Below are 12,500 nucleotides of genomic sequence, written 5' to 3'. Positions count from 1 at the left end.
TAATAGTGGACTTCTTCAGGCAGGTGGGGATGACAGCCTGTTCTAAGGACAGGTTAAATATGTCAGTGAATACTGGGGCCAGTTGGTCGGCACAGACTTTTAGGACGCGGCCGGGGATGCCGTCCGGACCTGCTGCCTTCCTGATATTCACTTTTTTAAAGGTCCGCCTCACCTCATGCTCTGTTACCCTGAACACTGCGCCTCCATCAGCAGCCGACCCCCCCCCCCCCCCCCCCCATTGCCGAGGCTTGTGGGCTGGTGTTGTTATTACCAGCATCAAACCTCGCATAGAAGGTATTGAGGTCATTTGCTAAGGAGATGTCACTGTTCAGTTTGAGGGAGGCGCCTTTGTAGTCTGTCATCGTTTTGAGCCCCTGCCACATAGCTCTAGAGTCAGCTTGTTCAAACTGGAGTTCAATTTTATCCCTGTAGCGCCGTTTGGCCTCTGACACTGTCCTCCTTACGTTGTGTCGCGCCACCTTGTGGTCATTCATGTTGCCTGCCACTAGGCCGTCATTGTATGCTTTGGTGCGCTCTCTCAGAGCTTCACGGACGGATTTGTCTACCCAGGGTTTTTGATTTGGGTAAACTTTCATTTTGGTAGAGGGTCCCCCATTTTCAATTCATCATATCATATGACACACACGACATACAGATAGACAGTACTGCTACATCTATACATTTATGACATACCAGATTTGGTATCGGTATTGGTATCATATGAACCTAGACATCTTGAGGAATCCAAAGGTACCCGCCATGTCATGCTATAGCTTACTGGCAAAGGGGGAGGGTTTTAGCTCCAAAGTTCAGCTACTTTAAGCTAGTTCACATTTGATGGGAGGAGAAAGGGGTTCCATGACTTCTCACCTCAAGGTATCTGAATGAAGGGGGGCGGTCAGGTGGCGTAGCAGGGAGATTGCGCTCGTCACCAATGCAAGAGGCTGCGGTCTCGACTCCCGGAGAGTCAGCATTGCTTGCGACTTGGGCCGATCGCCATACTAACCCGTTTGGCTGGGTTTTAGGGGGAGGGCAAGTCGAGGGTGGGAATCTGGCGTTGTGGACAGGTCTGGGCGCTTGCTCAGCGGAGGCAGGACTTTATGAAGGCAGCGTGATGACCTCCCACGTGTTACGCTTCACCAAGGAGAGCCCTCGCTGCCAGGTGAAAAGAGAGTCACTGGCTGTCGCCGCGCGTGTCGGAGGAAGCGTGCGGATACTTCAGGGTTCCCTTGTACCGACCGGTAGGAGAACATGCGCACAACAACCAGGTAGGGGAGGGGGGGAATTGCCACAACGACTAAAATTGGGACGGGGAGAAAACAGAGAGAAAAAAATCGGAGAAAGAGAGATAAAAAAAATATATATCTGAATGAAAATGGGCTCAATTAATAAAACCACACAAGCCTCCTCTTTATAGCCAGGCTCATTTTAAAGGGTGTAAAGTACTTGAGTAATTGTACTTCGTTACAATACTTAAAGTACTGTTTTTGGTTCGAATCCAGCTCACAGCTCCGGCGTTGTCACCAGCTTGGCTGGCCGTTCACACTAATACAATTGGCAGTATTAAAGGGTGGGAGAAGCTGGCGGGGTGGGTCCGGGTCGTTGTAAACAGCGACTCCTACAGTTCGGTCGGGGCGCCTGCTCAGCGCGGATAGGATCTAAGGGGGGTAGTGTGATCCTTCTACACGTTACACCCTCTCAGTGAGAGTCCGCGCTGCCAGGTGAAAAGAAGTGGTTGATTGGCTAGACGTGTGTCGGAGGAAGCACGTGATCGTGATAGCCTCCACTCTCCCAGACCGACTGTGGGGGGTAAGTGCGCAGCGACCAGGAAGGGGATTGGGAATTGGCATAACGACTAACATTGGGATGGGAGAAAATCGGAGGAAAAAGGAGGGGGGAAAATAAAAATAAAAAAAGTACTGTTTTTGGGGGATTTGTACTTTACTCGAGTATCATTAGGTTTGTATACTTGTACTTTTACTCAATTACATTTCAGAGGGAAAAAAACATACTTTTTACTCCTTACATTTAAAATGCAGCCCTGCAAAGTAGAAAGTACAAATCGGAAGAATAGAGAGTCAGAGTGACGAGCTACAGAAGATGGCCACCGACGATAGTACGAGTGATGAAGAGGACGAAGCGGTCGGCGTGGACGGACAAGACGCCCGGTCTATATCCCTTGCAATAAAAAAAAGTTTTTACTTTTTCACTTTTACTCTAGTGTGTTTTTTAGCCAGATACTCTGACTTTTACTTGAGTACGATTTTGAGACGTTACCCATACTTTCACTTAACCCCTTATGTGGTGTTAGGGTCTCCAGCGACACGTTTCAAGGTTATAATATGTAATAACTACCATGTAGTTGATTTTATTAGAACAAGGCTTTATGATATCCTCCACAACACATATATAAACACAGCAAAACTATGTTTCACCATTTTGAAAATTCTGAAGGTATCTGCAGAAAAACTGTGGTGTTAGGGTCATTCTTGACCCGGCAAGGTAAAACTATACTATAAAAACACTAAATATAAATAAATAAAATAATAATAAATATACTAAACTTTTTCTCAGTACTTATATTCTAATATTGTTCTATTATAGTCAGAAAACATTATTATCTATGGGTTTCACATTTAGTATATTATGATTGATGATTCATCTTAAAAATAAGGGACATGATGTGTCTCGGGGGCCATAAAATCAAATTACAATGGGATTAAATGGCTATGAATGCATATAATGTTAGTTAGGATGTAGTATTAACTATATTTAGTGGTCAGGACTGAGTTAGACCCCGGGTCAACATTGACCCGCTAACAACGGTCAGTGGTGCCAATTCCTAACACAACATGAGGGTTAAAGGGGAACTATTTTACTATTTCTTTCACTATTTGGGCACTTTTACACAATTCCTGTGAGTCTATGGAACACCTCTGTAATATATATATTTTTTTTATTCATTGTTTTGTATTTCTAATCAAGTCCTCAAAAACAGCATTTTTCTACCTGAAGATCTCGAGCTGTTTTGAGCCTGGGCTCCTAAACCACTGCGGAGCGTCGTCTTCACCTGAACATTAACATGCAGCGGTGTCTCTCTGACATCACATATAGGCACATTTTCAAATGACTCAGTTCAGTGAGGGTGAATATTGTGAGAGGAGAATTGGAAAAATGCGCCAATATGAGAATTTTGAGACATAGATCATATTAATATAAGTTCACATAGCTAGGAAACAATGCTAAACACTCAAAAAGGCCATTTATAAGATAGTTCCCCTTTAAGTATCATTTCTGGGTACTTTTTACACCCCTGCTGGTCACATGCAGAATTAGGCCCAAACCAAGCAACATAATACATTCAATTCATAAAATGCTGTCTAGGTCAGGGGTTCCCAAACTTTTCAGGCCGGGACCCAGAAAATAAGGCGTCAGAGAGCCGCGGCCCAATGCACATCGTCAGGCTTTTTTTCTTTTCTTTTTTTTTTGCCATGTGACCGATTTTTTAAGCCAAATATCACTTCAATCCTATTAAGTTAGTTCAAGTTAGTTATTCATTTATATGTGCTATTTATGAGAGGGCTAACTTGTTGCAAAATAATAATGATAATAATAATAGCCTCATTAAAATACTATTGTTGCTTCGGTTGTCTTCAGCGTTTTATGTGCATAATCTGTTATTTAGTTTGAAATGTTTGTTGAAATAAGTAGATTTTTCGTTTTTGTTTATTTATTAAGTTAATATAAAAACCATATAGTCACATTTTAGAATACAATAGAATAGAATTTTAGAATACAACTAGAAACACTGTCCTGGCCTGCTTCTAAGTTCAGTGGCCTGACAAAAAAAAATAAATTGATTTTTTTTTTTAATCATCTCGCGGCCCATCCGTGGCTGCTCGCGGCCCACCTTTGGGTCGCGACCCCACGACTTTGGGAACCACTGGTCTAGGTGACGGATAAAGCCCAAGGCAGGATGGTGTACTGAGAACTCTGGTGACTCCTGTCGCCTCAGGCCCTGTCCACACGAGAGTTTGGATTTAATATGACCGAAGTTTGAAAAAATAAAACTCCGTCCACACGGTGAACACAGGTGGACAACCGTGTATAACTGCGTACTCACGGGCAGAGCTGGAACCCAGCAACCGATACATTTAGTACAATGTAATACAATGCCAAAGCAGTAGGCGGCGATGTTGTTCAGACATGAAGGCCATTTCAACCAATCAGAAAAGACTGAACGCTCACGAAACTTCCTGTTGGGTCGCGATCTGCCATTAATTTACTGAAGAAGAAGAAGTAAACTTCCTGTTTAGAAGCACAGCTGGACCCTATTGATCATTTTGCCAACGGAACGTATATTTTCAGCAAAGAAAGAAACTGCAATAAACAAACGGATACATTCACTGTGTTCTGCCTCTCATTTTGTTGATGAAACAAAACCATCAGCAACACAATTTACCACCAAGAGCGGATAGTTTAGTCTCACAAAAAAGATCTCCGGTGTTAGCTACAATGCTAATGTCAATGGCATTCTCTATGTATAGTATATAGCTTAAATGCTAACGTAATAATGTAACGTTAACGCTAGTATAATGAATGGATGCAAACGTTATTTAACACATTGCAGAATGGGTACAATACAATACGGCTCAATACAAACAATTGTTAAGGGGATGCAGTCTGGACTGGGTTCCTTATAACAATAACTTGACAACACATGAGTTTAGTTTAGCTGCAGCTACATGTTTACTCTGAGCGTCAACGGACATCAGTCGATCACAACACTCTTCAACACAGACGATACGTTTTGAACAAAAGTTTGTTACAATCATTTTCATATAACGCTACTTGGGACAGCTCTGCTGTAAACACTGGTGTAGTTGGCTCTGCTCTAATCTCTCTACCCCGCGGTCTGCCGTGAAAATGGGGGATAATTGCGACAGCTCTGCTGTAAACACTGGGAATAACCTCGGTTGCTATGCCCACACGCAACTGCAAAACCGCACAACTCCACCCTGGCCACCGGTTTCAAAGACCGCGGTTGCAGTGTAGCAAATCCCCGGTTGTGTGTGGCCGAACAGTGCAACTGCGCACATACAATCACGGTTACATTAAACCCAGCGTTCGTGTGGACGGGGCCTCAGGCAGCCACCTCTAGAGAGGTTCAGACTCACCTGGTGACAGTCAGAGCCCAGGGTGGTTAACCCTTTCACTAGTACCACACTACAGAAGGTTAACCCTTCTGTGGTGTGGTTGTGAAAGGGTTAACCCTTTGTCGTGTTGGTAGTGACAGGGTTAACCTGTGGTAGTGAAAGGGTTAACCCTTCGGTAGTGTGGTTGTGAAAGGGTTAACCTTCTGTATTGTCGCAGTGAAAGGGTTAACCCTTCTGCAGTGTGGTTGTGAAAGGGTTAAACCTTTGTCGTGTGGTAGTGAAAGGGTTAACCCTTCGGTAGTGTGGTTGTGAAAGGGTTAACCTTCTGTATTGTCGCAGTGAAAGGGTTAACCCTTCTGCAGCGTGGTTGTGAAAGGGTTAAACCTTTGTCGTGTGGTAGTGACAGGGTTAACCTTCTGTCATGATGAATTGAAAATGGGGGACCCCGATGTAAACAAGACGAAAGTCTTTCTCTGGTCTGCATCCCCTTATTAACAATTGTGTGTATTGAGCCGTACTGTATTGTACCCATTCTGCAATCTGTTAATACAGTGTTCAATCAATCAATCTGTATCGTCGCAGTGAAAGGGTTAACCCTTTGGTAGTGTGGCAGTGAAAGGGTTATTAATAAGTTAAATAATGATTGGCTCAGACAAGCTTTTTTTCTATGTTCCATGAACGAAGGCTCTCCCTCACCCTGTAGCCTGGCTGGGGGCTCCTCCTGGGGGGTGGTGTCTGCTGTCCACTGGTCCTGCAGCCTGGCTGGGGGCTCCTCCTGGAGGGTGGTGTCTGCTGTCCACTGACCCTGCAGCCTGGCTGGGGGCTCCTGGGGGGTGGTGTCTGCTGTCCACTGGTCCTGCAGCCTGGCTGGGGGCTCCTCCTGGGGGGTGGTGTCTGCTGTCCACTGGTCCTGCAGCCTGGCTGGGGGCTCCTCCTGGGGGGTGGTGTCTGCTGTCCACTGGTCCTGCAGCCTGGCTGGGGGCTCCTCCTGGGGGGTGGTGTCTGCGGCCCACTGGTCCTGCAGCCTGGCTGGGGGCTCCTCCTGGGGGGTGGTGTCTGCTGTCCACTGGTCCTGCAGCCTGGCTGGGGGCTCCTCCTGGGGGGTGGTGTCTGCGGCCCACTGGTCCTGCAGCCTGGCTGGGGGCTCCTCCTGGGGGGTGGTGTCTGCTGTCCACTGGTCCTGCAGCCTGGCTGGGGGCTCCTGGGGGGTGGTGTCTGCTGTCCACTGACCCTGCAGCCTGGCTGGGGGCTCCTCCTGGGGGGTGGTGTCTGCGGCCCACTGGTCCACTGCGGTGCCGGCACCACGGGACCGGGTTCGAGCCGGTGTCTCCACGCCCACCCTCCGCTCGTCTGTCGGGGTGGCTGGATGGATGGATGGATGGATGGATGGATGGATGGATGGATGGATGGATGGATGGATGGATGGATGGATGGATGGATGGATGGATGGATGGATGGATCGATGGATGGATGGATGGATGGATGGATAAATAGATAGATAGATAGATAGATAGACAGACAGACAGACAGACAGACAGACAGACAGACAGACAGACAGACAGACAGACAGACAGACAGACAGACAGACAGACAGACAGACAGACAGACAGACAGACAGACAGACAGACAGACAGACAGACAGACAGACAGACAGACAGACAGACAGACAGACAGACAGACAGACAGACAGACAGATAGATAGATAGATAGATAGATAGATAGATAGATAGATAGATAGATAGATAGATAGATAGATAGATAGATAGATAGATAGATAGATAGATAGATAGATAGATAGATATCTTTATTGATAATGAAACATATATACAAGTATACATATAAGGCCCACCATTATCAAAAGGATAAAAAACACAATAAAGCGTACAGCTTATCTCCATTGCGGTCGTTCAGATGTCTGTGAGTAGCATGTACTGGTGAGTGTCTGCCTGGATGTGTGTGGGTGTATGAGAGTATGAGTGCGTGATACAACATGCACCTGTCAGAGCCTGTGGGCAAAGCGAGTGTGTGTGCCCATCACGCAGGGGGGAGGAAGACACAGGGAGATCAAATACAGTAAAAAAAAAGAATCAAATACAATAAAGAACAATTAATACAAATAAAAAATATACCCCTGAAAACCTATTTAAAATTTAAATACCTTATCCATAAATAAAAACAACTAAGATAAATAAAATATTATTAAACCCATGTTCTGCTTCTCCTGATCCAGCTCTTTACTTTGCCTTTAAAATAGTAACGGGGACTTATTAATTTAATGTCTGCTGGTAGCCTGTTCCAATCTACTGCCGCCGAGTACAGGAAGGAGTTTTGCACCATTGCATTGTTTACATTTGACTGGGACTAGATCTGTAGGGCTCCCTCTAGTGCTGTGACCATGTAAGTCACTGACCTTGGTGAAGTAGATTCTGAGGTATTTTGGAACAACATTATTTACTATCCTATGTACCAGATGGATGGATGGCTGTCTGTCCACTGCCCTCCCACTGGTCTGACGGGGTGGCTGGGTGGATGGCTGTCTGCGCGCTGCCCTCCCACTGGTCTGAAGGCGTGGCTGGATGGATGGCTGGATGGATGGCTGTCTGCGTGCTGCCCTCCCACTGGTCTGAAGGCGTGGCTGGATGGATGGCTGTCTGCGCGCTGCCCTCCCACTGGTCTGAAGGGGTGGCTGGATGGATGGCTGTCTGTCCACTGCCCTCCCACTGGTCTGTCGGGGTGGCTGGGTGGATGGCTGTCTGCGCGCTGCCCTCCCACTGGTCTGTCGGGGTGGCTGGATGGATGGCTGTCTGTCCACTGCCCTCCCACTGGTCTGAAGGGGTGGCTGGATGGATGGCCGTCTGTCCACTTCTCTCCCACTGGTCTGAAGGGGTGACTGGATCGATGGCTGTCTGTCCACTGCCCTCCCACTGGTCTGAAGGGGTGGCTGGATGGATGGCTGTCTGTCCACTGCCCTCCCACTGGTCTGTCGGGGTGGCTGGATGGATGGCCGTCTGCGCGCTGCCCTCCCACTGGTCTGTCGGGGTGGCTGGGTGGATGGCTGTCTGCGCGCTGCCCTCCCACTGGTCTGAAGGGGTGGCTGGGTGGATGGCCGTCTGCGCGCTGCCCTCCCACTGGTCTGTCGGGGTGGCTGGATGGATGGCTGTCTGCGCGCTGCCCTCCCACTGGTCTGAAGGGGTGGCTGGATGGATGGCTGTCTGTCCACTGCCCTCCCACTGGTCTGTCGGGGTGGCTGGGTGGATGGCTGTCTGCGCGCTGCCCTCCCACTGGTCTGACGGGGTGGCTGGGTGGATGGCAGTCTGCGCGCTGCCCTCCCACTGGTCTGACGGGGTGGCTGGGTGGATGGCAGTCTGCTCGCTGCCCTCCCACTGGTCTGAAGGGGTGGCTGGATGGATGGCTGTCTGTCCACTGCCCTCCCACTGGTCTGTCGGGGTGGCTGGGTGGATGGCTGTCTGCGCGCTGCCCTCCCACTGGTCTGTCGGCGTGGCTGGATGGATGGCTGGATGGATGGCTGTCTGCGCGCTGCCCTCCCACTGGTCTGTCGGGGTGGCTGGGTGGATGGCTGTCTGCGCGCTGCCCTCCCACTGGTCTGTCGGCGTGGCTGGATGGATGGCAGTCTGCAGGTTCGAGTAGGAGCCCTCGCTGTCTGAACCGCTTAATCCATCATATTGGATCTGCACACTGTAGAGGGGGAATTTTCAAACGTTAAGCTACGAGCCGTTATTATGACCCTATGCTCATCTATATAGCCTACTAGATGCATCTAAGGCTGAGACTATATGCCATTTAGAAGAATCGTTAAATCGGGACAAAATTATCGATAAATATAGATTTCTTTATGAATTATTATAAATAAAAAATATATATATATATTCAAAAAAAAATATATAAAATATAAAAAAAAATATTACAAATATTATTATCACACACACATACACACACAAACGAATGTTAAATAATTTGTTTTCTTTTTTAAGAAAAGGGTATTTTAAAACTTTTTTTTTCTTTTTTTTTTACATGCAAAAAAATCTATAAGTGACGCCACTTATCGATTTCACGCAGTTATCGATCATTATTGATAAATCGATTTAGCATAAAAAGCGGACATGATTGGGTAGCCTTCGGGAGAGGTGTTAGTTGGACAATGCCTAGGCCACCCAGTCATGTCCGCTTCCATTCATTGTGCTAAGCTAGGCTAACATGCAGCCAGATAGCTTTCTACTGAACGCACAGAGAGGAGAGAGACTGGTATCCATCTTCTTGTCTCTCTCTGGAGAAGAGGGTAAGCTAATTTCCCAAAATGTTGGCGTGTTCCTTTAAGTCAGAACATACCTGTCTGTAAGTAGCGCTGTGGCTGGAGGACTTAAATCAGAACTCCCAAATCCACTGTCTGTTCCCGGGCTCAGAATCCTCTGCATCCCCAGAAAAACAAAACCACAATGAAGTAGTCAAGTTATACACACAGAGTTCCCACACACAATTCAAGGACCTTTTTTAAGTACTTTTCCAAGCACTATTTTTCATTTTCAAGGATGTCACTCAAAGGATACAATTCACTTTTAAATGCTTTTTTTTTATCATCTTCTTGGTCTGCTTGCCAGCTAGAGCAAGCTAGAGTGTCACACGCGAAGAGATGAGGAAAAGCTGTTGGAGCGCGCGAGACAGCGACTCGTCAGATTTGATTAAAACAGAACCAAAAAAAAACTATTTCTTGATTCAGAACAATTTGATCACGGATGAACAAAACATTCAATGCGAATGGTTGATTTGAATCTCAAGCACTTTTTAACCACCTTGTTAAAAGAAATGGCTGTTTTCAAGGAATTCCAGGCCTTGACTTTTTTTTGGTAAAACATCAAGCACTTTAAGCACTTCAAGGACCTTGAGCGAACCCTGGATACAGTCTATAGTGCACAGCCTCATCTTCAGCAGTGGCCCCACAGCGCTGTTATATAACCAGGGTCAAATTGCATGATAGCTCGCGTGGGTCCAAGGCGGTACCTCGGAAATGTTACTTTCTGTGTGTTTGTAACCTCTATCGGCACGCGCCCATCAGTTACAATAATGTCTATTGAATGTAAGGCTGGGATGATATGCCATTTGGAAGAATCGATAAATCGGGACATAAATTATCGATAAATATCGATCTTTTTATTAGTATTAATCTTTTTTTTTATTATTATTTATTATTATTTAAACAACTAATTTATGTTTATTTTACAGCAATTCTTTGTCGTTGCCGCCATCTTTAGTGTTACAGATTTCCCCGTTCAAAACGACCACAGTGATCCTTCTCATGTTACAGTCGGTGGCAGGGGCGTAACTAAGGACGGGGACATCGGAAAATGTCCCCTGCATGGTTTCAGATTGCAGTTATTGTCCCCTCCACATTTTTACCGTCCAAAAACAATGTTACATGATAATAAACGGTGACGCGACGCGGCACTTGGACCACATGGAAACACGGCTGCTTGTTCCATCTCTGAGCTCAGGTCTGAAGACCTGAGCCATTGTCATGCAAAGACAGGTAGCCAGGTGATTCACCTGGCGAGGCACGCGCTAAGTACCGACCACAGCTGTCTTTGCATAACAACAACAGCCATGTCGTCAGGTGTGCTCAAATACCCCTCCCCTCAAAGTTTGGTGTGAAACTGTGAACGATGGTCTGTGTGATTGCCATGAAATGCAACAGCATTGCTTGGTGTCTGTGAAATATCTGTCTATGACCTTGTTGTATTTAAAAGCCTAGGCTGTTGTTTTATACATTGTAGATAATAAATAGCGCGATCTCTCTCTCTCTCTCTCTCTCTCTCTCTCTCTCTCTCTCTCTCTCTCAACTCACCAAAATGGACTATTGTTCAACTGATTTTTTATTTTTTTTATCTACGAAGGGGGGGTGTTTCTATAATACAATTCACTTATGACAAGCCGCGCGAGTCTCGGAGAGAGAGAGAGAGAGAGAGAGAGAGAGAGAGAGAGAGAGAGAGAGAGAGAGGGGGGGGCTATACGGCCGCAGCGGCACCCCCTCCAGCGGATTCCGATCTCAGTCCTGGTCCTGGACAAGCCCTGGCTCCACGATGACCACCTCTTACAAGAGGCGCCACCGCCTGGGAAAATGCGTATTGCACACCTGGTATTAGAAAAAAAAAATAGGTAGGGGGGGCACCCCCCCTACCCCCCCCCCCCCCCCATGCAACGTCACTGGCCACGCCCCCTAATCTGTCCCCCGCACCACTAGCAACAGAGTTACGCCACTGGTCGGTGGTCTCTGGATGTGATGGAGGAGTGCGCTGCATGTTGAATGCACGGTGCAGAGTTGCAATTCAACTGAATTTACATGAAATGGGGATGTTTTAACCTGTTAAGCCTTAAGGTCCCCCTATAGGGGACTTTTCTTTTCTTTATCATAAATCTATCAATAGAGACCTTATTAGATCCCCAATTATCATATCATGGGGTATCATTGGAAAGCCACACTCATTGGCTACAACCCTGTGCAAAGATTCGAGATTGCCAAATGATTGACGGAGCTAGAGCCCCGGGAGTCGGGGGTGGTAATGTGTACTTTTGCGTACTTTGGGGCACGCCTCACATATCGGCATGTAACTCGAGAACCGCTGAACGGATTTTGTCACCTGAAAGGGCAATCGACAGGCAACAAATATGGCTTTAATTCTATCTATATATTGTATCGGCACACCCGAGCCACTAGAGGTCGGCAAAGAATCGTCCACATTTGGGCCCTTGGATGTTAAGAGGTCAATGTTTTAAAAAAAATATTTTGTAGCCAAGTGTAAAGATCATAACCCTATCAAAAACAGTAGTCAAAGTGTATATTTTCATTTTACCGATGTTTTATATGATTTATCGGAAATACAAATTTATCAAAAAATGCTAATTACCGTAAAAACGCAAGGAAATTACTAAATCCAGATTCAACCCTGCCATTGGAAAGAGGAGCATTTTCCCTATCCATAGATGTATGATTTGGCCATAATAAGGTCAAGGTCAAGTTCAAGGTCAAATATGAATTTATAATTAAAATCGATTATCATTAATTACTGTATCTACAAATCCTTCTGTTTAATCATCTTCCCGCGGTTCATTTGCTTAGATTTTTTGTACACATGATCTCAATAAGGTGGTGAATGAGCTCAGTGAGCATTTTCTCCTACCCATATACATTTTTGATCAAAGATGCAAAAATCATAAATCATAATTTATATTCTCATTTGTTTCATCACAATTTACTCAAGCCTAGTAACAGACACAATATTTCGGACACGTGGAAATACATACCCCCAGGTCCCTAGATGTTCCTAGATACCA

The sequence above is a fragment of the Notolepis coatsorum genome (genome assembly GCF_963971535.1).
Source record: "Notolepis coatsorum genome assembly, chromosome: 4".
Taxonomy (NCBI): domain Eukaryota; kingdom Metazoa; phylum Chordata; class Actinopteri; order Aulopiformes; family Paralepididae; genus Notolepis; species Notolepis coatsorum.
Note: the sequence above shows the minus strand (reverse complement) of the source record.